Here is a 7,848-nt window from a genome sequence, read left to right on the forward strand (position 1 = left end):
TTGCCAGACACCTACAGCCTTCCCCATGTCATTTCTATTGTAAATAGTGCTACAATGAACACGAGTATACAGACATTACTGATATTATTGTGATGTCCTTTTATTTGAGTGTTTGTCATTTCATTTGATGTTGTGGTGTCATTTTTATCAAGGAGAGAATTTTTTTTTCTTTTTTTTTATTGTAATTAGTAAAAGGGTTACATGATATTTGCCAGATAGAAGGTGCATTAATTCACATACATTGATACCCTTTCACATGTCTTGGTACCCGTATCCCTCCCCCCCCACACCCCCCACCTGTCTTGGTTTTCCCCCCTTCCCTATCAAATTTCAAATAACCAAATACAAATAAATTCAATATATCAGATAACAAAGTGAGATACTATACCAATATGAGATAACCAAGGGACAGCAAAGGAGATGAGAGACAACATAGTACATTAAGGACAACAATCATTCATTATATGGCTTTTGTTTCACTATCCTGGAGGTCCTTTCAATTAGCTTCACATTATATGTCCTTATGTATCAAGATTTTGCTCTATTGCAAATCTCTGCTAGTAGAGCCCAAGGTTTCTACTGATTATGACGAATGAGGGAAACCATTGAGCCTAAGTTCTCAAGGAGAGAATTTTTAAATCGTGTTGGGCTACCACATGATACATGATTATTTTAACAGATGGTATTTATGAAGAGGTCATAAAGTCTCCAAGAGTAACATGCCATAAGTGCTAGGTTAGGTGCATTATTAGCAAGTCTGAACTTCCTTACAATTCTATGAATTTAGTACATTTACTGCACTCACAAAAGAGTAGACAGAGGCAAAGAGAATGTGGAAAGCTTTTCTGTGGTCATAGGTAAGTATCTAACACAATAGGAGGCAAATCTTAGTTGACTTTAAAGCTCAAATCCATAAACAATACATTCCCTTCCCCTCTGTATCCTGAAAGAATCTTTGCTCAAAACAAAGGAAGATCCAGAAAATTAGCCCTGTGGGGTACTGAACAATACAATATACATAATAATGATACATTCCATTCTTTCAAAATGCATGGAGAACAGGCATAAAGAGATCTTACCACAAATAAAGATAATGAATGAGACAACACAAATGCTGAGTAGCTCTGTTCAGCCATCTCACACTGTACAAATACATCAAGATTTCATATTGTACACAATAAATGTACAAGAGTTTGTTCACAGTACATACAAAAGTTAAAATGTGTATCTTGTGATATATTCATTCAAATCCTACAAGCTTATCCAGTATAAATACTGTCATATGTATAAAAAGGTTATTTGTAAATGTCACAGATGATCTAACATTAATAAATACCAAAGTTGTTAAATCAAACACAGTAGTCTAGTCTATCAAATATTACACAACTACTAACCTGAAACATTTTTATGTAACACTAATATGCTAAATGAACTATAATGTGGACCAATGGAATTCGATTTTGGAGAAACAATTAGACAAAAGTAGGATCCATATTTCCCAGAAAATCAGACCTGAAGGGATAGGCAGCTGGTTCTTTAAGAACCCTGTATTCTCATGGTGTTTCCATTGTGGTGAAAGTGAAGAAATGAAGTAAAGGATGAGGTGGGTGAAGAGTCAAACTCTGAGGAGATTAAATGCAGAAAACATCTAGCATGCCACACCTGGATGTCCGTGCCTTCCTGTCAGACACAGGACACTGAAATGTTGGTGCACGTGCAGTAGCAATTTTTTAGTGGGCTACAGTGATGCCAATGAGAGAATATTACGGCCCGTGGGGGTATATTTGTCCTTTTTAAAATCAGAGTACACTTCTATAGATACCTAAAGCCTTATGGCCATCTCTCCCTCCTGCCTTCATATTCCCAGAAATCCAACCACAAGAGGAACTTTGGTTTTGCAATCACTGATAAACTTACCAGGTAGATGCACACAATCACGCTGGTGAGGCTGAGATAGCAGGCCTCCCATGGCCTGTTTTGATAAGCCTGAGTCCTACATACCTGGAGAGGGTGGAAAGCAAACAAGGCTGGGATTTCTCCTACTGTTAATACTACCCGATTCTGAGGTGTCACTCTGGTCTTGAAAATCTTCCAGGACTCCAGAAAAATGGCAAGAATGCAACAAAAAATAAATAAATGGGCATTAACTTTTTACCAACAGAGAGATGATGACGAAGAGCTGAATCGTCAGACAGTGGAATGTCATGTGATTGCCAACAAAGCAAAAGCTTCATAGAACTTCTCTATATCTTATATAGAGGGATCTTTGCAATATGTTGGGGAAAGCAAGGGTTAAAGGGATAGTACATAGACTCCATGTGGATGTGCTTTACATAGTCATAAAACAATTCTAGAGGGATCCGTAAGACATGAAATTAGAGACAGGGAAGATACTGACAAACAAGCATATCCTGTAGAAGCTTGCATAAAATTTGGGCAGCTGAAAAATGAACAAACTCTTTGTAATAGCATAAGAAAATCATTAGGGAATATATTCAAATGAGAAAAAAAATGCAAAGTCAAGACAGTTTCCCGACTCTCTTTGATATAATCCATTTCCTAATAGCCCTGATTATTTCTGGAAAAATTTTGCCAATAATTTGTACAACTGTTGCCTTTAAGGAAAGCAGAAGAATAGTCAAGGATCTGTGTGTAGAGGGAAACTTTTTACTTTGCACTTTACGTTTTTAGACAGGCTAACTAAAACGTAATATTTTGAAAAAGAAATAGATTTTTTAAAATTTTGTAAAAATTCCTGATAATCTTCTGAGGGCAGCTGATTGAAGTCCCCCCAAAACCTCCATGGGTGGGGGTATTTGATGCAGATCATAATATTAAAGATTGAGATTACCAGTAAAGAAAGACTGAATAATAACACACATAGGGATAATATAGATGGAAAAGACTGGAGTTTTCCCTCCCTGCCCCCTTCATTTTGGGCAGGACCACTCACTTTTAAATCTCATTAGGGCCTGCCCACTGTGGTTCATTTCTATAACCCCAGCTGCTTGGGAGGCAGGCAGAGATGAGGCAAAAAGTTGGATAGATCGCATCTCAATAAACAAGTTAGATGTGGTGGGGCCCATTTGCAATCTCAGCTTTATGGAAGGCATAGGTCAGAGCAGGACTGAGGTCAGATGCCAGCCCCAGGCAAAAAGGTGAAATCCTTTCTGAAAAATAAACTAAAGCAAAAAAGGGCTGGAAGTGTGGACCAGCTGACAAAGTGCCCACCTAGCAAGAATATCCAGCCCCAATCTCGCTAGTTACTCCCTCGTTCAATGCACGTATGACTTTAAGTAAAATATGTTTTGAAAGATTATTTTTTAGTGGCCCTGATTTTTAAAAGGATTTCTCAGATCCCTGCAACTATAAATTCTTGGAGTTCCCAACACAATTGCTTTAGCCACGTCCTGTGTTCATGAAGGCTATCAATCAGTTAAGGACCAGGGCTGTCAGACAGATCAGAGGAGACAAGGAAAGAAACCACATCCAGTGTGCTCCTCTTGACTTTTTCTGAGACTACAGTCACTTTGACAAGTTCAAAGAAGGAAGGATCCCACTGAGAACCCACACCCTAAAAGATACAGGTAATGAATGCTAACTGAGCTATTGAAGAATCAGAATACAGAAGCTCTGGTCCACACAGCTTGTGCATTCCAAGAATACTTTAGAGCCAAGAATGTCTTTCAAAGCTGATTTTTCACTTGGGACAGCTCCAAGTTTTGGAAGGAAAAAGCCGGATCTCTGAAGTATCTTGTTTCCACAAGATGGGGCTCTAGCTTTTGCCAAGTACAACACTCACATTTTCTTTAGAAAAACTTGAAATACAGAATATATTACTGAGGACCAAATCTACACATGCTAGGGTGAGTCCTTGAAACAAACACATTGTTCAGACTCTTTCCGGCATTAGCTGATTTTGTCTAGAGAGGGAAGATTGTTCTAGATAATAATAATACCTCCCTCCACCCCCATACATACCTGAGCTGATGCTTCCTTTTCCAAAATGCTGTCCTGACCCATCACAGGTATTTGCATCAGGGGGCAGGACTTGGGAATGGAAGAGTGGTTAGATGCTCATGGAAATGTACATTAGGAAATTATTTTATCATTTCCTTTTCTGGCATTTCTTTTCCCATTTCCATTTAGATTTTCCAAGCTCTCAAGACACCAGGATGCAATCATCTTTATCTAGCAACAAGCACCTACCACTAACTGATGCATGGGAAATGAGATCAGGAGTGTAGACAACCTGAAGTAAATGCCCTGCAATCATGGCATGTGGGGTGAGTGACGGGGTGAGGACATCGCACTCCTGTTGGCCACTGACAGGACCTCAGAATGAGATTTTATACATCACACCTTCTGGAGTTGTTTCATCCTTTCTAAAAAGACAGGATTGAGCTGTCCTAACTCCTTGTTTTTATATTCAGTTGTCATTTTTGTGTTTCGATGTTTTGCTCTCGTGACCTTAACAATTTCCATGTCCCCTCTTCAGAGAGCCATTGAGACATCTTCAGATTACCAAACAGAATGCAAGCATGAAGTAAATAATTACTCTACGCTACTCTATAGTTCCCTGTGTATACCGTTGTCCAATGGACTATACCATCGTGTGGTAAGAATTGGTTGTCCTCCATGTTGTACGTACTGGAGTTTCTTTGCATTTGGAATGTTGTGCTTTGAGGCCCAGATCCAGTAAGATACAGTTTTACTTGAGCACCAGTCTGTTATGCCATGATGGCCACCTCGCTGGTACCTGAGATGGCTGAGGGGTTGGTAGCATGTACAGTGTGGATGCACTGCACAAAGGTGATTCAGTGCCTGGGTAAGATGGAGTGGGTTGATAAGAGGTTTCATCACACTTCTCATTATAGAGCACCATTTAAAACTTGTAGGTTGTTCGTTTGGGGAATATTCCACTGAGTATTTCCAGATCACATTAGAGCACAAGTGAATGGAACTGAGGAAAGTGACCTTGTAGGGGTGGGGACTGCCATACAATAAAGGTTTGAAAGCCCAGGAGAAAGTGACAGTAACACCACAGACAAGTGGTAAAGAAGCACAGGCAATGTGTACCAATGTCAGCAAGTACACCAAGAGCTCCTCAAGTCTACAGTAACCAGAAAAATGACATGAGACAGCAATGAAATACCACTTTGAAGCTCCTAAATAAATCAAAACATGCCCAAATTCCCATCCTCTTTCAAGTCATCTGACTTGGCCTCTTTGAATTTTGAAATACTGAAGGTAATATCCACATTTCTTTAACAAGCCAAGAGCAGTCCATTTCCTTCCCCATAACCCAGAGAGTTTACCCACTTTATGGTTACTGAATAGAAAACAAAACAGGTCATCTAAGTTGAAGCAGACAAACTGAATTCTTGGCTTCAAGACACAAAGGACCACTGTGGCTGCAGTCCTGTGAAAGAATCTTTAATGTGCCCATTCAATTAGTTGGCTTATAAATCCTAGATCTTTGCTACTCCAAGGAGACAGAGGACCAGCCAGTGATGTGCAAATCCAAGGCAAATAGTGAAATAGTTCATCTTTCTGGAAATGAACCAACACAGAAGCAGATGCCATGACTCTGATGTCTTAGATGGGATATCATGGGGACATAGAAAACTTGTCTCCTCTACCCAAAGTAAATACTCTGAGAGCAGATAATTGTATTTAAAGCTCCCTTCAACACACACACACACACACACACACACACACACACACACACACACACAACTTGTGCCATGCATCTACTGTCTTCAATAGCCAATCTTTAAGATCTGATTTGAGGGCCATGACTACACTTAAATCCATTTCCTCCCTGCCTCACTCTCACCATCACCCAGCATGCATTTGGGGTGTCATCTTTTGTCATCTGTAAGACTTTAACGTCCACCCGTCTAATGCTACAACATTCATCTCATCAGTTTGCCTGCATTTCCATCTCACTACTCACTCCAGTCCACAACCACGGTGGCTTTTCCTAGCCTTTTCGTCTGATCACATCATGGTGTTGAGTCCAGCCCTCAGTGCAGGCCCATCTCCAGAGGATAGCGGCCAAACTCAGTGGCTTGCATGACCTATTGGTATTGTGTCCACTTCCCTGACCTGAAGGTGCTCAGCCTTCTCCTCTCCAGGATTCTCCCATCTTTGTTCTGTTCTCATCTAGACGAGAAGGGTACCTCAGCAAGACACTTGAACCCAAATACACCTTCACTCTCGACTCAACACTTTCCATGCTTTGCTGCAGTTCCTTGCTTCCTCAAATGGGAGAATTGTGTGGTTTTCATATATCTGATTTGTAAGAACACATACATAGTAAATGAATAAAAAAAAACCTTAAAAGAAGCCATTGAATTCAAGCTAATGCCATTTGTGGGAAGGTGAAAGAAAGAACCACGAGGAACCCAACATTTAGGAAAGAAAAAAACATAATAAGCTCATTCAAAACAAGAAAACTAAGAACCGCAGTGTCAGGGCAGAGTGGATTTACAGGTGAAGGATGGAGAGAGTACAGCCATCCAAATTAGAAAAGGAACTCAATTCGGAACCAGTTACAGAAGTTCACATGTGTTTCCTGGGGTCATGAAAACCAGCCAGCAGAGCCTGAGCAGTATTCAAGGAAGAAACATTGAATCCATGTGGATCCACGGGACTGTATCTGACCAGGTGAGAATGCGCGATCTGGCGGTGTGAGCACATCTGAAGACAGCAGGGGCCCCACCAATGAGGCTGATGCTCCCTACTTCATCAGTCGTCATGGTGAGTCTTCTGTCCTCACACTTGGAGCGACAGGGGACTGCTTCCTGTCCTTCTGTCCCCATTCCATGGCAGGATCTCAGGAGCATTGTGTCCAACTAACACACGTTCCTGTGCAGAGCCCAGTTACTACTATTCCTCATCTGTAGGACAGCTCTTATTTTTACTTTTTTAAAAAAATAACTTTATTTTCAATCTAGTTATCCTTCCTCACCTTACCCTTGCCATTATAAGTGACTCATTCACCATGCGTAACAACGGTCAGGCTGTGCTAGGAAAGGAAGAGAACTCACATGCAGCCCAGTGAGACTCTGCTTGACTCACATTAATTACAGCGGAACCCTGAATGTGTTTGGGGAGTGTTTTTATTAACAGAACAACAAAATCCTCTGTCCCCTCTAAGTAAGGAAGTGTGTGAGTGTGTGAGTGTGTGTGTGTGTGTGTGTACTTGGAGACTGTTTAGGGGTTCGTTGAAGTTGGTGAGAGGAGGAACGCAGGGATACTCACTATGGCTTGGCCTTCCAGTACAACAACAGCATACAGTGCTTCCCAAAAGAATAAGGAGACAAATCAGGATCTGGACACACACACACACACAAGACACCATAGGCTTAGGGACACATTCACATGCTAGGAAGAACAGAAAAGGAGAATACCTTCATGCATACAATCATCTTAAGATGAACTCAGGAATTTGGGAATACAAAAGCAAAACAGATGATACCTAGCGGAACAGATAAGTTGTTTCTGAGATGCACAAGGTGAAGAGAGAGAGGGAGCAAGAGACAGACAGACAGACAGACAGACTAAGAGAAAAGTGTTGAGAGAAAGAAAGAGACAATCACAAAGAGATAAAGGAGTGTTTAGAGAATCTGAGGGGTGCTGAGAGAGAGAGAGAGGTAGTGTGGAGAAAGAGACAAAGGTAGAGGTGGAGAGAGAGAGAGAAAGAGAGAGGGAGGGGGAGGGAGAGAGGGAGAGAGGGGGGAGAGAGGGGGAGAGAGGGGGGGAAGGGAAGGAGGGAGGGAGGGGGAGAGAAGGGGAGAGAGAGAAAGTCTTGATCTTATAGAAGGACGAGTGAACACCAAC

This window comes from Megascapheus bottae, chromosome 5 (genome assembly GCF_031878675.1).
Source record: "Megascapheus bottae isolate mThoBot1 chromosome 5, mThoBot2.hap1, whole genome shotgun sequence".
Lineage (NCBI taxonomy): Eukaryota > Metazoa > Chordata > Mammalia > Rodentia > Geomyidae > Megascapheus > Megascapheus bottae.